We start from the raw sequence: 14,873 nt of genomic DNA, 5'->3' as shown, positions 1-14,873 counted from the left end.
CTCCGGACCCAGTGTGACTGTATTAGTCAGGAAATTCGCTTCTACGCCTTTGCTTTTCTTCTTGTTGTTGTTTAGTCGTTTAGTCGTGTCCGACTCTTCGTGACCCCCTGGACCAGAGCACGCCAGGCCCTCCTGTCTTCCACTGCCTCCCACAGTTTGGTCAAACTCATGCTGGTAGCTTCAAGAACACTGTCCAACCATCTCGTCCTCTGTCGTCCCCTTCTCCTTGTGCCCTCCACATCACTACTGGGAAAACCTTAGCTTGAACTATACGGACCTTTGTCGGCAAGGTGATGTCTCTACTTTTTAAGATGCTGTCTAGGTTTGTCATCTTTTCCTTATCACGCCCCTATTTTCACTGGAGGAATGTTGGAAGGTATGGAGTTATCGGACCCCCGAACCATAGCATTAAGTATACGGACCTTTGTTGGCAAGGTGATGTCTCTGCTTTTTAAGATGCTGTTCTTTTCTTTATAAATAAATAAAATGGTTTTCGCAGAACGTTTTGTCACTTGTCCGCTGCGCCTTGTCGGCCATCTTGCCTCTTCTGAGAAGGGCCTCTCCCTCAAACACAAAAGACTGACGTTAATGCCGTCTGCAGGGTCAGGTTTCCCCGGCAGTAAGATTTCCCTAAAATGATGCCAGGTCGCAAATCGGATTATCTTCCGAAAGTGAGTCAACCCGAGACGGGTTGGGGGAGTGATGGAGGAAGGAATTTCTCTTGGAGCGAAGCAGAGAAGGAGAGCGTTGACCTGGATTCCAAGTCTGTCACGCACGACACCAGGAATCCAGGAAACCTCGATCGGCAGATCCTGAACGCTGACATCATAGCCGCCCCACTTGCTATTTTGGGGAAGGCGGCTGACCTTCGGGCCTAATGACGCTGCTAATTTTAGCTAAATGGTTTTCTCCGGCATCTGGGAGGGTGACTAGGAAGAAAAGGACGACAGAACATGAGGTGGAACGTACTGATAATATCGGCATGTTAACAAACCAGGAGATACGGGTCGCTTCGACATGTCGGATGGTTTTACTTTTATATAATTTTTTATTAGTTTTTTAACATACCATTTCCAACAGTAATTAAACATACTTTTACATCTTATTCAGTTTTTTTGACTTCCATCAGTCCTGTCTGAAAATTTTCCAATCTAATCTCTTAGTATGCATTTCTTATTTTCCCTGTTATATTTCAAACTCATAACCAATATCTCTATCTTTTCCTACTTCGTATATTTCTCTTTACACAACTACTTGTAGTCCTACTAGCGTAATTTGTTGATTACAGTTGCTCTTCAAATAATTCATATACTTCTTCCAATCTTCTGTAAATCTCTGGTCCCACAGGTTTCAAATCCTTCCTGTCATTTTGTCCAATTCTGCATAGTCCATTAATTTTGTCTGCCATTCCTCTTTCGTCGGAATTTCTTCTTGCTTCCACTTCTGGGCTAACAGTACTCTTGCCGCTGTTGTTGCATATAAGAACAATTTAACATATTCTCTATTAATATCCTCACCTATAATACCAAGTAAAAATGCTTCTGGTTTTTTAAAAAATGTATATTTAAATATCTTTTTCATCTCATTATATATAATTTCCCAGAAGTTCTTTACTTTCTTACATTCCCACCACATATGATAAAATGTTCCTCAACCTGTGGGAAGGTTTGACCCTCATTTTACGCAACCATCTCTCCTCCCTTGAGGGATACAGGGTGGGGGGAAATCCAGGAGATCCCAGAAACAGGCTGGTTTTGTAACCCTCCTGAGGAGAAGGCTGCTTTCCACAAATAACACAATATGTTCAAGAGTCTGTGGTTATGTGTCCAAAGTTGTAGAAAGTCTGGTACCTCACTTCATTTAAAGATTTCCAGAGACTTTGAGACTAAAGATTTCATTTTGTCCTTCTTATGGTTTGAAGGAATTCTATAAAAGATTGTCTATTGCGTATGTACATGGCCATTGTGTTGCCTAGACATTGCTGACAAAATTTAGCAGTGTTGGGGGCTGGCGTTAATCCAAAATGGAAGTTGTAGTCCAAAATGGCCACACTAGGTAGGGATGGTTGGGAGTTGAAGTCCGGAAGGTATCAGGTAGGAAGAAGGCCGACTGAGAAATAAACAGTCTAGTTTTTAACCTTCAGCTCTTGTTTCTTGAATTGATATAACGCAGGCACACAAAAAAGGACAGCAGGACCTCAGCCACGAGTTTCGATGGATTTGGAACGGCGCTTTCAATTTACACAGAAGGCTCCCCCAGGGTTCAGAACCGCAGCCAGCCAGCTAAACAATGGCGATGACGTGATGTGGTTAGGTCGTTGGAAATGGAGTGTGCTTTCAAAGAGAGCAGCAAAGCTGGGTCAAATCAGGAGCCACGTTCAACGGATTACAAAACTGCTGGAGGTATTTGGTTACACCTTCCCAAAGTAGATAGTTTCTCTCTCTCCCTCCCTCCCTCCCTCCCCCCCCCTTTGAGCAAGCTATACAAATAAAATTTTGGCAAGGGGATAACTGCATAGGAACAAAACACAAATGGCCATCTTAGTACTTCCTGTGTGATCCCAATACAGGACCCCATCTTTTCTATGGTGCATTATGTTTATTTTTGTTGATGGTAGGATTGGGGCAGTTCGGCACAATCCCATCTCCAATGAAGTTCCAGGGCTTCATTTCCAGCCAGCCCTTGTCTCATAGTTTCCTGCAACCTTTTATACCTGTTATGTACTGAAGTTCTCACCCTGGGCCAGCAGGGGGGATCCTGTAGATAGTTTTCACTCAGGTCCACATATACAAATAAGGGATTGAAAGTGACATTCAGTGATTGGATAGTTACAGAAAATGGTTACTGTTGCGTTGTAGTGGAGCTCTATACAGTGGTACCTCTGGTTAAGTACTTAATTCGTTCCGGAGGTCCGCTCTTAACCTGAAACTGTTCTTAACCTGAAGCACCACTTTAGCTAATGGGGCCTCCTGCTGCCGCTGCGCCGCCGGAGCCCGATTTCTGTTCTTATCCTGAAGCAAAGTTCTTAACCTGAGATACTATTTCTGGGTAAGTGGAGTCTGTAACCTGAAGCGTATGTATCCTGAAGCGTATGTAACCCAAGGTACCACTGTATAAGCAGGCTGGCTGAAACCTTCAGTTCTGTTCTGGCCTGTGAATAGACAAGAGCTGTTTGAAGAATCGCTGTGTCGTCTGATATGTTCACCCACAACTTAACACTACCCCATTGCAAGGGGGCTGGACAGGACAGTGGCGGAGAAAGGCAGCGGCGGTGGGGGCGGCACGCTCCGGGTGCCATCTTTGAAGGGGTGTGTGACAAAACCCCCCCTGGGTGGATCACCGCCATGTCGATAGGGGCACGAAGGAACGTGCAGCACCTATAGGGACGCGCTGTGCCATTGGGCCTCAGCCGCCCTACAGCTGGGGCGAGGCAGGGGGCGGACAGCAGACGGGATGGGCCATCATGCCCCTAGATGAAGCCGCACGTGCCACGTCCCTATGGGCGGGGCACCCCGCCCCACATGCCCGAAAGGCTTCCTCCGCCACTGGGACTTTGTGTTCCTTCCAACTCTGCAAAGCCACTTCTGCCCTTCAGCGGAGGTGGAGTTGCAGGCTTCACGGCCCCACCACGTGCGCAGCGGCTGGAGCCCAGCCCCCGCGCGATTGGGGAGATTCCCAGCCGCGTCACCCCCTGGCCAGCCAATCAGCTGGCTCTGGGGGCGTGGCCTTTTTCGTTCCTTCACTTTGCTATGGACCTTGGTTGGTTGCCGTTGAGGGGCCTGGTAGGAATTTATCCACTTGACAAACTGGAACCGGCTACTTGGTTTCCGCCTACCTCATAGCAAATCATCACATCTTTCTTGGTATTGGTGGTTAGGCATTGTTCTGTAGATGGAAGAGGGGAGGTAATGCCATCACCTGCCCCACATATTGAAGGGTAGTCTGATAAAGGATCCCGGGGGGCGTGGCCCTGTCCGAAGCCTGGGGAGGTGGGGGCCTAAGGCACGCCCCCAAGCGGTGGCCCCAGGGGAGTCCCTAGTTGATGTGCATCAGCAGGACTCCCCCTACGGGTGGTTAACCCTTCCCGGACTTCAAGCGGATGGGCTGAAATTGGATATACAGTGGTACCTCGGGTTAAGTACTTAATTCGTTCCAGAGGTCCGTTCTTAACCTGAAACTGTTCTTAACCTGAAGCACCACTTTAGCTAATGGGGCCTCCCGCTGCTGCCGCGCGATTTCTGTTCTCATCCTGAAGCACTATTTCTGGGTTAGCGGAGTCTGTAACCTGAAGTGTATGTAACCTGAAGTGTATGTAACCCAAGGTACCACTGTAGTCGGTTAGGACCAATGCCTAAGTCAATACCGCTCATCACCTGTAAACTATAAAGTTGTGGCCTTATTGAGCCCATTAACCTTAATAATTGTGTCATGTGTCATTATTTCCACCGGGGGCGGGATGGGAACTTGCCACCCAATTCTATGATTCTATGAAACGTTTCTGGGGCTGGGTTTCCCCACCAATCCTTTTCTTGTGCTTTAGCGCAGCAGGCAGATACCAACAGGTGCAGGAGGGCCCCTCCAGAGGATACGAATGCATTATCCTCGTAAAAGCACCTACGAACAAATAGCAAAGCAGGACAATGTGTGGACAATCCAGTATGGACCCTCGTACCTATGGGACCGCCTCTCCTGGTATGCCCCATGGAGGACCTTAAGGTCCATAAATAGCAAGACCCTAGTGTTCCTTGGCCCTAAGGAAGTCAGATTAGCCTCAACCAGAGCCAGGGCCTTTTCAGGACTGGCCCCGACTTGTTAGAATGCTCTGTCTCATGAGACCAGGGCCCTGCGGGATCTGATTTCTTTCTGCAGGGCCTGTAAGACAGAGTTGTTCTGCCTGCCCTTTGCTTGGAATCAACTTGATCCCCTCCCCCCTTTTCCTTTTTCCTTTCTCCTTCTGTAATGAAACTCCTATTTGGGGACTTCCCTGGCTTTTTTCTGGCCCAGGTAGGACCAGTCTGGATAGTTGGCCTTGCTGAAGATTTGACGTTTTCACCCTCAAAAAGTTTTTGATTTGAGTTTCTACTGAAATGAGGCTGCATTTTAATGTTGTATTTTAATCTTGTTTTTAAGTTGTATTTCAATAAATTGTTTTTATACCTGGTGTTAGCCGCCCTGAGCCCGGTCTTGGCTGGGGAGGGTGGGGTATAAATAAAATAATAATAATAATAATAATAATAATAATAATAATAATAATAATAATAATTACTATTATTATTATGAATCCACCACGGATGCAATATTCTCACCTCAATGTCATATTTCAAAAACACCTCCACTTGGAGCGTTCCGCAGGGTCAAGCTGTCCTACGAAGCGCTCACCATTGAACCAGCTTGTCTTTAGCAGACGGCAAGAGATTAAGGGCCATTCCTCCATTGCAGCCGGTTGGTGATTCAATGAGTGATGGAAAATCAGCCTGCAGGTAGCAGCCATGTCTACAGACTCAGAAACGAAGAGCCGCGATTTGCAGAAGAACGGATCCACAAAGCCCTGTTTTCTGTGCTTTTCTTCTTAAAGAACCGCATGTTAATTTGGCGCAGGCTTTGCATTGAAGTCTGGAAAGAGTACATGCTCCCAGCGACAAGCAGCCAACCCCCTCCCTGGGGCCACTTTATTCCTGGAACATGTGGCGTACACACAGACAGACAGACAGCCGTCTCCCTGCAGGGTGATCTAGTGTCTCCAGAACAGCAACAGCGCCACAGGAAAAGAGCAGTTCTGTTTGCTTCCCCCATCTAGCGCAATTGCCCCACAATCAACTTTCCAGGAAAGAAAGTCTCCGAAGGAGTTTCCTTGCCCAGCAAATCTCCGAAGGCCGCCAGCGTTCAACATCACCGCTTACTTGGGAGTTAACCCTTCAACAAGTCTGGCCTGCTTCTGGACCCCATCGTGTGGGCAGTTAAACTGTGCTGGCTTTAAAAGTTGTTGTTGTTTAGCTGTTTAGTCGTGTCCGACTCTTTGTGACCCCCTGGACCAGAGCACGCCAGGCACTCCTGTCTTCCACTGCCTCCCGCAGTTTGGTCAAACTCATGCTGGTAGCTTCGAGAACACTGTCCCACCATCTCGTCCTCTGTCGTCCCCTTCTCCTTGTGCCCTCCATCTTTCCCAACACCAGGGTCTTTTCCAGGGAGTCTTCTCTTCTCATGAGGTGGCCAAAGTCTTGGAGCCTCAGCTTCAGGATCTGTCCTTCCAGTGAGCACTCAGGGCTGCTTTCCTTCAGAGTGGAGAGGGTTGATCTTCTTGCAGTCCATGGGACTCTCAAGAGTCTCCTCCAGCACCAGAATTCAAAAGCTTCCATTCTTTGGCGATCAGCCTTCTTTATGGTCCAGCTCTCACTTCCATACATCACTACTGGGAAAACCATAGCTTTTACTATACGGACCTTTGTCGGCAAGGTGATGTCTCTGCTTCTTAAGATGCTGTCTAGGTTTGTCATTGCTTTTCTCCCAAGAAGGCGTCTTTTAATGATTGGGCAAATTCATGGAGGAGAGGGTGATTGATGAACCCTTGCCATGATGACTATGCTCTGCATCCATGAGAGAGAGAGAAAACTTTATTCGCATTAGCCAATGGCCATAGCGACAGTAAAAAATTACAGAATACGTAGTAAAGGAAATGTGATATAAAAGCATAATTTAAAGTCCTCAATCAGCAGTCATTTAGTGGCCCTTATTCTGATTGCCCCTGCTATGAACCTAACGTTAAATAAGTTGGAGTTCTTGTTCCCTCCCTGCGAGAAGTGAGGTTACAGGGAACCAGACAGAGGGCCTTCTCGGTGGTGGCACCCACCCTGTGGAACACCCTCCCATCAGCTGTGAAGGAAATAAGCAGCTATCCTATCTTTAAAAGACATCTGAAGGCAGCCCTGTTTAGGAAAGTATTTAATATTTAATGCTATATTGTTTTTAACACTTGACTGGGAGCCGCCCAGAGTGGCTGGGGAAACTCAGCCAGATGGGCGGGGTATAAATAAATTGTTGTTGTTAAATATACCAAGAAAAAAGCACACCAAGAACTTGTGGCCAGCATGACCAAGCTGCTTCTGGCAAACCAGAGCAGTGCACGGAAACGCCGTTTACCTTCCCGCCTGAGAGATACCTATTTATCTACTTGCACTTTGACGTGCTTTCGAACTGCTAGGTTGGCAGGAGCAGGGACCGAGCAACGGGAGCTCACCCCATTGTTGGGATTCGAACCGCTGACCTGATCAGCAAGTCCTAGGCTCTGTGGTTTAACCCACAGTGCCACCCACGTCCCCTTGACACGTGTATTGATATTCAATCTTATAGAGAATACTCTTTCTTGGCTTAAGTTTAAGAGACTGATTTGCTGCAGAGGCAAAACTTAGCCATCATGGCTGGTAACCATCAATAGCCCTCTCCCCTGTATGAATTTATCTCATCCTCTTCTAAATCCATCCAAGTTGGTGGCCATCCCTGTTTCCTGTGGGAACGGGTTCCACGGCCTGTGAAGAAGGACTTTCTTTTCCTCAGCCATTTCCGCTCCCATTTCTATTTCTGTTGGCGTTCTCCAACCTCCTGACCCCCCAACCCTTCGCTGGGCTGTTTGCTTAATTATTGAGGCGACGGAAGGCCTTCTCCTGGGAAGATGGCCTCCTTCAGAGGCAACGGGTCAGATGGACACCTGTTGGGCACGGTTCATGCTGAGGGAATCCCGTTCCGAATTGGCAGAAGACCCAGAAGGAGGGGGGTCCGGCCTTGCTCTCCGATTCCAGACCTCAGAACAATTTGTCAAGTCGGGGACGCCTTGTAGCTTGCAAGGGCTTTGTGCACTTTTAATTCTCGCAAGCAGGTGGGCCCGTGGCCTTTCTGCTCTTCCTTTGCCCTGCCTGTTGTGCCTGTTCCGCCAGCGTTTAGTCACGGCTAAGGAGAGCGGCTTCCTGCATTTCAACTTGGGATTTTAACCCGGGAATCTCTCTCTCTCTCTCTCTCTCTCTCTCTCTCTCTCTCTCTCTCTCCCTCTCTCTCTCTCTCCAAATCCCATGAAAGACTCCCTTTGTGCAGACTCAGGAAAGACGAAGAGCCCCGTGAAATGCGGAGACAGGTGTTGGCACGGTTTTGAGATCGGCTTCCTGGGATATCCGACCTTGCAGCAAGCCGGGACGGCACATTCCAACCGAGGAGTTCAGCCGCCGAGCCTTGCAGCCTGACTCCAGGGCTATGTTTCATACTAGAGTCAGTGTTCTGCAAGCTGGTGCCCCCCAGATGGTTTGGACTTGCTGTTGTTGTTGTTTTTTTTTAATAATATTTATTAAAGATTTTCAAATATAGCAAAAAAAGAAAAACATCCAAATTTAAAACCTTATTTTCAATGGCATCTTTCCAGGACTTCCCCTCCCCTCCCCCTCTTGTATTCCAATTCTTTCAAATAAATTCAACAAATTCTTACCCCAAGTTTTAAAATTATTGTCATTGTCCCAATTTAAAAATATTTTCCCAGCCCCTAAAATCGACCTGTTCCCTTCCACGAGTTCCCCTCTTTAGTATACAATACAGATTAGAATAAAAAAAATAGAAAAAAGAATAAAATGTAATTTAACACCCTTTGGATTCCAAATTTCCCTCCCCCCTTTCCCGGTTGCGTTCCCAATGTCCATCAATGTCTGCTGTCATCCTGGAGCTCCCACATCTAAACTGGACTTGCTGTTGTTGTTTAGTCGTTTAGTCGTGTCTGACTCTTTGTGACCCCCTGGACCAGAGCATGCCAGGCATTCCTGTCTTCCATTGCCTCCTGCAGTTTGGTCAAACTCATGTTGGTCGTTTCAAGAACACTGTCCCACCATCTCGTCCTCTGTTGTCCCCTTCTCCTTGTGCCCTCCGTCTTTCCCAACATCAGGGTCTTTTCCAGGGAGTCTTCTCATGAGGTGGCCAAAGTATTGGAGCCTCAGCTTCAGGATCTGTCCTTCCAGGGAGCACTCAGGGCTGATTTCCTTCAGAATGGAGAGGTTTGATCTTCTTGCAGTCCATGGGACTCTCAAGAGTCTCCTCCAGCACCAGAATTCAAAAGCATCCATTCTTCGGCGATCAGCCTTCTTTATAGTCCAGCTCTCACTTCCAGACATCACTACTGGGAAAACCATAGCTTGAACTTTGATGGTTTGGACTACAACTCCTAAAACATCTGAAGGGCACCAGTTCAGAGAAGGCTGCTCTCACGATAAAGGACCAAATTACAGCGGCGTTTTCTTAACTACCATACAGAACAATGACTGCCACTATGGTGGGCACAGTGCAGAGAGGCATCAAGGAAAGAGACATGTCCTCTGTTCTTAATTGAATTCTTGTTTTGGAAAATTCAGTGCTGGAGCCAGGAAACCCAAACCAAGGACAAGAGTGCGTACGGCTTTTTAAACAAAATTCAGTTGTGGCATGGAGCAAAATTCAGAGGCGTGTTGTTCTCCAAGGACAACTCTGGTTTCATTTTGTGTATTGCTTCGGGGTGTATGAATTAGGTAACCAAACCAAGTCTCCTCCCCATACGTGGACTCTGATTCCTCCCCTCCAATATTCATTACTCCACATTTCCTCATCAGCTTGTGACCTTAACGAAAATTCATGAAAATTCGCCAAGGTTTTGAATGAATTTCTCCTAATATACACCTGTTTGTATGCATTTTCCCCCAATTTGCACATTTTTTTTTTGCAAAGCAATTTCTCCTAACAAGTTTTATTGGATAAGATCTTCCACAAACGCATGCCTTTATATGCACGCAATACACTAGAATATGTGAGTTGTTTTGCACACTCCTTGGCTGAATAACTGCATTGCAAAATTCAGAGAAGTGCAGATTTCAAAGGACACCCGTGTCTCAGTTCTCCACATTGTTTGGGAATGAGATACGCTTACTTTAAATGGGAACTAAACCAAATACATCCCTACTCAGGAGTATGAACCCTAGAGTGGGAAACCCAACCAGATGGGCAGGGTATAAATTATTATTATTATTATTATTATTATTAGCCAGGGATGGATAAAGATCTTTAGAGTCCCTAAGCGCTAAGATTTTGGTGCCTCCATATATATCTACAGGCGTACCTCAGAAGTCGAACAGAATCCGTTCCGGAAGTTCCAAAACATTTGATTTCCAAAGCTCGGCTTCTGATTGGCTGTAGGAAGCTTCTGCAGCCAATCGGAAGCCCCGTCGGATGTTTGGCTTCCGAAAGAACATTCAAAAACCAGAGCACTCACTTCCGTTTGACTCCCAAGGCATTCGGGAGCCGAGGTACGACTGTAGTTCAAAATGGAAATGAACCATATATCATTAATCTCTATTATTTATTATTTTTGTATATATACATGTATGTCTGCATTTTTTTCATTTATTGGGGGAACCTTTTTTGTGGAACCTGGTTCAGGTGTATCGTATGGTCCATAGTAGAACGGGCAATTGAAGATTTCTGTGGTGCCCCTTTCTCTTGATGCCCTAAGCTCGTGCTCAGCCTGAACACACGCATGTCTGCACCCGAGACATCCATGTGCCAGATTCATGCCGGCTCCTTCTCTCTCTCCCATGTGGCCCGCAGACTTCAGGGGGCCTGGGAGGAATTCAGAAGCACATGCGACCGGCTATTCATCTCTGTCTGACGCGATACCAGGCGCCAGCCTTGCTACATGGGCGGCTGGACGAGACACCTCTGATGGAACTCAGCTGACACCCGAGACCGACGGGCGGCTGTGGTGGAGCTCAGCATGAGACGGATTTGGACCAGAGGGTTATTAATAGCCTCCCGATCCAGCCTGCGCTACTGGCTGATGAGAAGGACCGTTTCCATGTCTCAATGAAGCAGGCACCTAGGTTCCTAGCCCAGGCCTGAGGATGACACAATGGCCAAGGAAATATGGGACATAATATAGATTTGAATCACTGGGGGAAACTTTGGAAGAGAGGTTGGAAGTTCACAGCATGTTATTCTTTGAAGGAGAACGATCTGAAAATGATCAACAGATGGTATTTAACTCCAAGTAGACTTGCTATGCTGGGACACAGGTGGCGCTGTGGGTTAAACCACAGAGCCTAGGGCTTGCCAATCAGAAGGTCGGCGGTTCGAATCCCTGCGACGGGGTGAGCTCCCGTTGCTCGGTCCCTGCTCTTGCCAACCTAGCAGTTCGAAAGCACATCAAAGTGCAAGTAGATAAATAGGTACCACTCCAGCAGGAAGGTAAATGGCGTTTCCGTGCGTTGCTCTGGTTCGCCAGAAGCGGCTTAGTCATGCTGGCCACATGACCCGGAAGCTGTACGCTGGCTCCCTCGGCCAATAAAGCGAGATGAGCGCCGCAACCCCCGAGTCAGTCAGGGGTCCCTTTACTTTTACCTTTTTACATTAATTATTGATTTCATTTTATGGATCAATGGTCTCTGTAGATAGAAAAATTCGTGTTCAGTTGCTGTTTTAGGGGTTATTTTTAAAAGTCTGGAACGGACTAATCCGTTTTGCATTACTTTCTATGGGAAAGCGCGCCTTGGTTTTGGAACGCTTTGGTTTTGGAATGGACTTCTGGAACGGATTAAGTTTGAGAACCAAGGTACTGCTGTATTTTGTAAATTAATACAAGGACCTTGAACCTGAGTTGGTAGTAGATGGGCAGCCAATGCAGATGTTTTAACCATGCGCAAAACAACAACAAACCTCTGGTTACGTGAAACATATTCAATAAACACACACGATGTAAACGGCTGTACGTTTGAAAAAATAATATATACTATTCATTGTATTGAATTGTAGATTTCAACAACAAAAATAGAAGACCCAGTTCATTCTCTAATCATTTTATGCATAAGATCCGTATATGTGAAAGTGTCTATTCCACCTGTCTGAGAAAGGCAAATCTCTCCTCTCCTGCAGTGCGCTGGAAGCGAGGGCCGCAGGTGAAACGTGAAGCCGGCCTGCTCTGATTTCAGCAAGCGTTGAAATCAGACCCCCATGGAAAAAAGGGGGAAAGGAAGGGCAGGTCTGGAGGGGAGAGAAGTGAGTCGCGGTATGTCAGCAGGCAGCTATGGGGAAAGGAGGTCAGGCAGAGAGCGAGGAGGGGCAGCCAGTGCAAAACGCGGGGAAGAGATTTGTTGTTGTTTAGTCATTTAGTCGTGTCCGCCTCTTCGTGACCCCCTGGACCAGAGCACGCCAGGCACTCCTGTCTTCCACTGCCTCCCGCAGTTTGGTCACACTCATGCTGGTAGCTTCGAGAACACTGTCCCACCATCTCGTCCTCTGTCGCCCCCTTCTCCTTGCACCCTCCATCTTTAACAACATCAGGGTCTCTTCCAGGGAGTCTTCTCTTCTCATGAGGTGGCCAAAGTCTTGGAGCCTCAGCTTCAGGATCTGTCCTTCCAGTGAGCGCTCAGGGCTGATTTCCTTCAGAATGGAGAGGTTTGATCTTCTTGAACCAGAATTCAAAAGCATCAATTCTTTGGCGATCAGCCTTCTTTATGGTCCAGCTCTCACTTCCATACATCGCTACTGGGAAAACCATAGCTTGAACTATATGCACCTTTGTTGGCAAGGTGATGTCTCTGCTTTTTAAGGTGCTGTCTAGGTTTGTCATTGCTTTTCTCCCAATAAGCAGGCGTCTTTTAATTTTGTGGCTGCTGTCACCATCTGCAGTGATCATGGAGCCCAAGAAAGTAAAATCTCTCACTGCCTCCATTTCTTCCCTTTCTATTTGCCAGGAGGTGATGGGACCAGTGGCCATGATCTTCATTTTTTTTGATGTTGAGCTTCAGACCATATTTTGCGCTCTCCTCTTTCACCCTCATTAAAAGGTTCTTTAATTCCTCCTCACTTTCTGCCATCAGGGTTGTGTCATCTGCATGTCTGAGGTTGGGGGAAGAGATTCAGCAGCCATAAACCCTTGGGCGGTGAGGTGTCGTGCGGGAATGGAGAGTGGAAATATCCACAACTCCACCAAGGCTGAACACATTGATGGTGGTGTAATGGTTAGGGTGTTGGGCTAGGGCCAGGGAGAACAGCGTTCAAATCCCCTCTCAGCTATGAAGCTGGACTGGGTGACCTTTGGGCCCAGGCACTGCTTCTCAGCCTAACCTACCTCACAGGGTCGTCGTGGGCATTAAATGAGGAGAGGGAACACTGGGTACACCCCCTTGAGCTCCCTGGAGAAAAAGGTGGAGTATAAATGCAATATGGAAAGAAGTAATTGAAAGCACACACACCCTTAAAAATAATAATCTTGGGAACTGTAGTTTACCCCCCACAGAACTACAACTCCCAGCGCCCACAACAAAGTACAGTTCCCAGGTTTCTTTGGCAGGAATGTGCTTTCAATAACCGCTTTCATCGGTGGAATCGGCACTACCACACGTGCCACATAATACCCTTTTTATTGGTAAGAATGTGATTTTTTTGTATGGTGGCGCCTACACTTTGGAATTCCCTGCTTATTGAGATTAAGCGGCCCCCTTCGTTGTACTCCTTTTGGTGCCTGCTGAAAACATTCTTATAATACAGTGGTACCTCGGGTTACATACGCTTCAGGTTACAGACTCTGCTAACGCAGAAATATTACCTCGGGTTAAGAACTTTGCTTCAGGATGAGAACAGAAATCGTGCTTTGGCGGCGCAGCGGCAGCAGGAGGCCCCATTAGCTAAAGTGGTGCTTCAGGGTAAGAACAGTTTCAGGTTAAGTACAGACCCCCAGAACAAATTAAGTACTTAACCCGAGGTACCACTGTAATTATTATTTATACCACACCCATCTGGCTGGGTTTCCCCAGCCATTCTTGTTTAGACAAGCCTACCCATGACGGGGTGAGCTCCCGTTGCTCGGTCCCTGCTCCTGCCAACCTAGCAGTTTGAAAGCACGTCAAAGTGCAAGTAGATAAATAGGCACCACTCCGGCGGGAAGGTAAAGGGCGTTTCCGTGCGCTGCTCTGGTTTGCCAGAAGCGGCTTAGTCATGCTGGCCACATGACCTGGAAGCTGTACGCTGGCTCCCTCGGCCAGTAAAATGAGATGAGCACCAAAACCCCAGAGTCGGGCACGACTGGACCTAATGGTCAGCGGTCCCTTTACCTTTACCTTTACCTTTACCTTTACCTTTACCTTTACCTTTACCTTTACCTTTACCCAGGTGCTTAGAAAGCAGAGGTCATTTTAACTGGTTTTAGTATTTTAGCTTTTGTATGTTTAAAAGTAGGTACTGCAAATTTTCCTTGCTTTTATTGCTCTATCTTTTTGTAAACCGCTTTGGGTTCTTTTTACAAACAAATTTTACGAAATATAGCCAATGCAGCCTAGGTAAGGATGGTAATCCAGGCTCGAGGCTGATTCCAGCCAGAGCAAATTCCCGCCCGGGTAAACCCCTCTTCGTGTGGAATTCCTGGAATTGTAGATCTTTGAGGGGACTTGGGGTCTCCCAGTAACTCTCGGCACCTGGAACAAACATGTCATGGCTGTTTAAAATGACATCATGGAGCATTGAATATATGGTGTGTATTTGGCCTAAGCAACCCCTTGATTGCTCCCTAGTAAAACATGCTATAGCTCAGTCAGTAGAGACTTTTAATCTCAGGGTCATTGTTGTGAGCCCCTTCTTCTTCTTCTTCTTTGGCGATCACTCGTAGCCGAGTAAGATTGTCTTTCATAAACGTGCTTTTAACAGTGACTGTGGAAGTCAATTCTGGATCCACACGTCCTTACACAGTGGGGACATAGGTTTCCAGGCAGGAGTTGATCACGGTGTGGATTTGCCAAGCGTGCCTTCCTCTTAGCGCGTTTCTCCCTTGCGTCCTGAGTTCGAGTGTCTTCAAACCCATGACACCTTTGGCAAAGGCTGTTCTCCAA

This window comes from Podarcis erhardii (genome assembly GCF_964252035.2).
Source record: "Podarcis erhardii genome assembly, chromosome: 10".
NCBI lineage: Eukaryota > Metazoa > Chordata > Lepidosauria > Squamata > Lacertidae > Podarcis > Podarcis erhardii.
Note: the sequence above shows the minus strand (reverse complement) of the source record.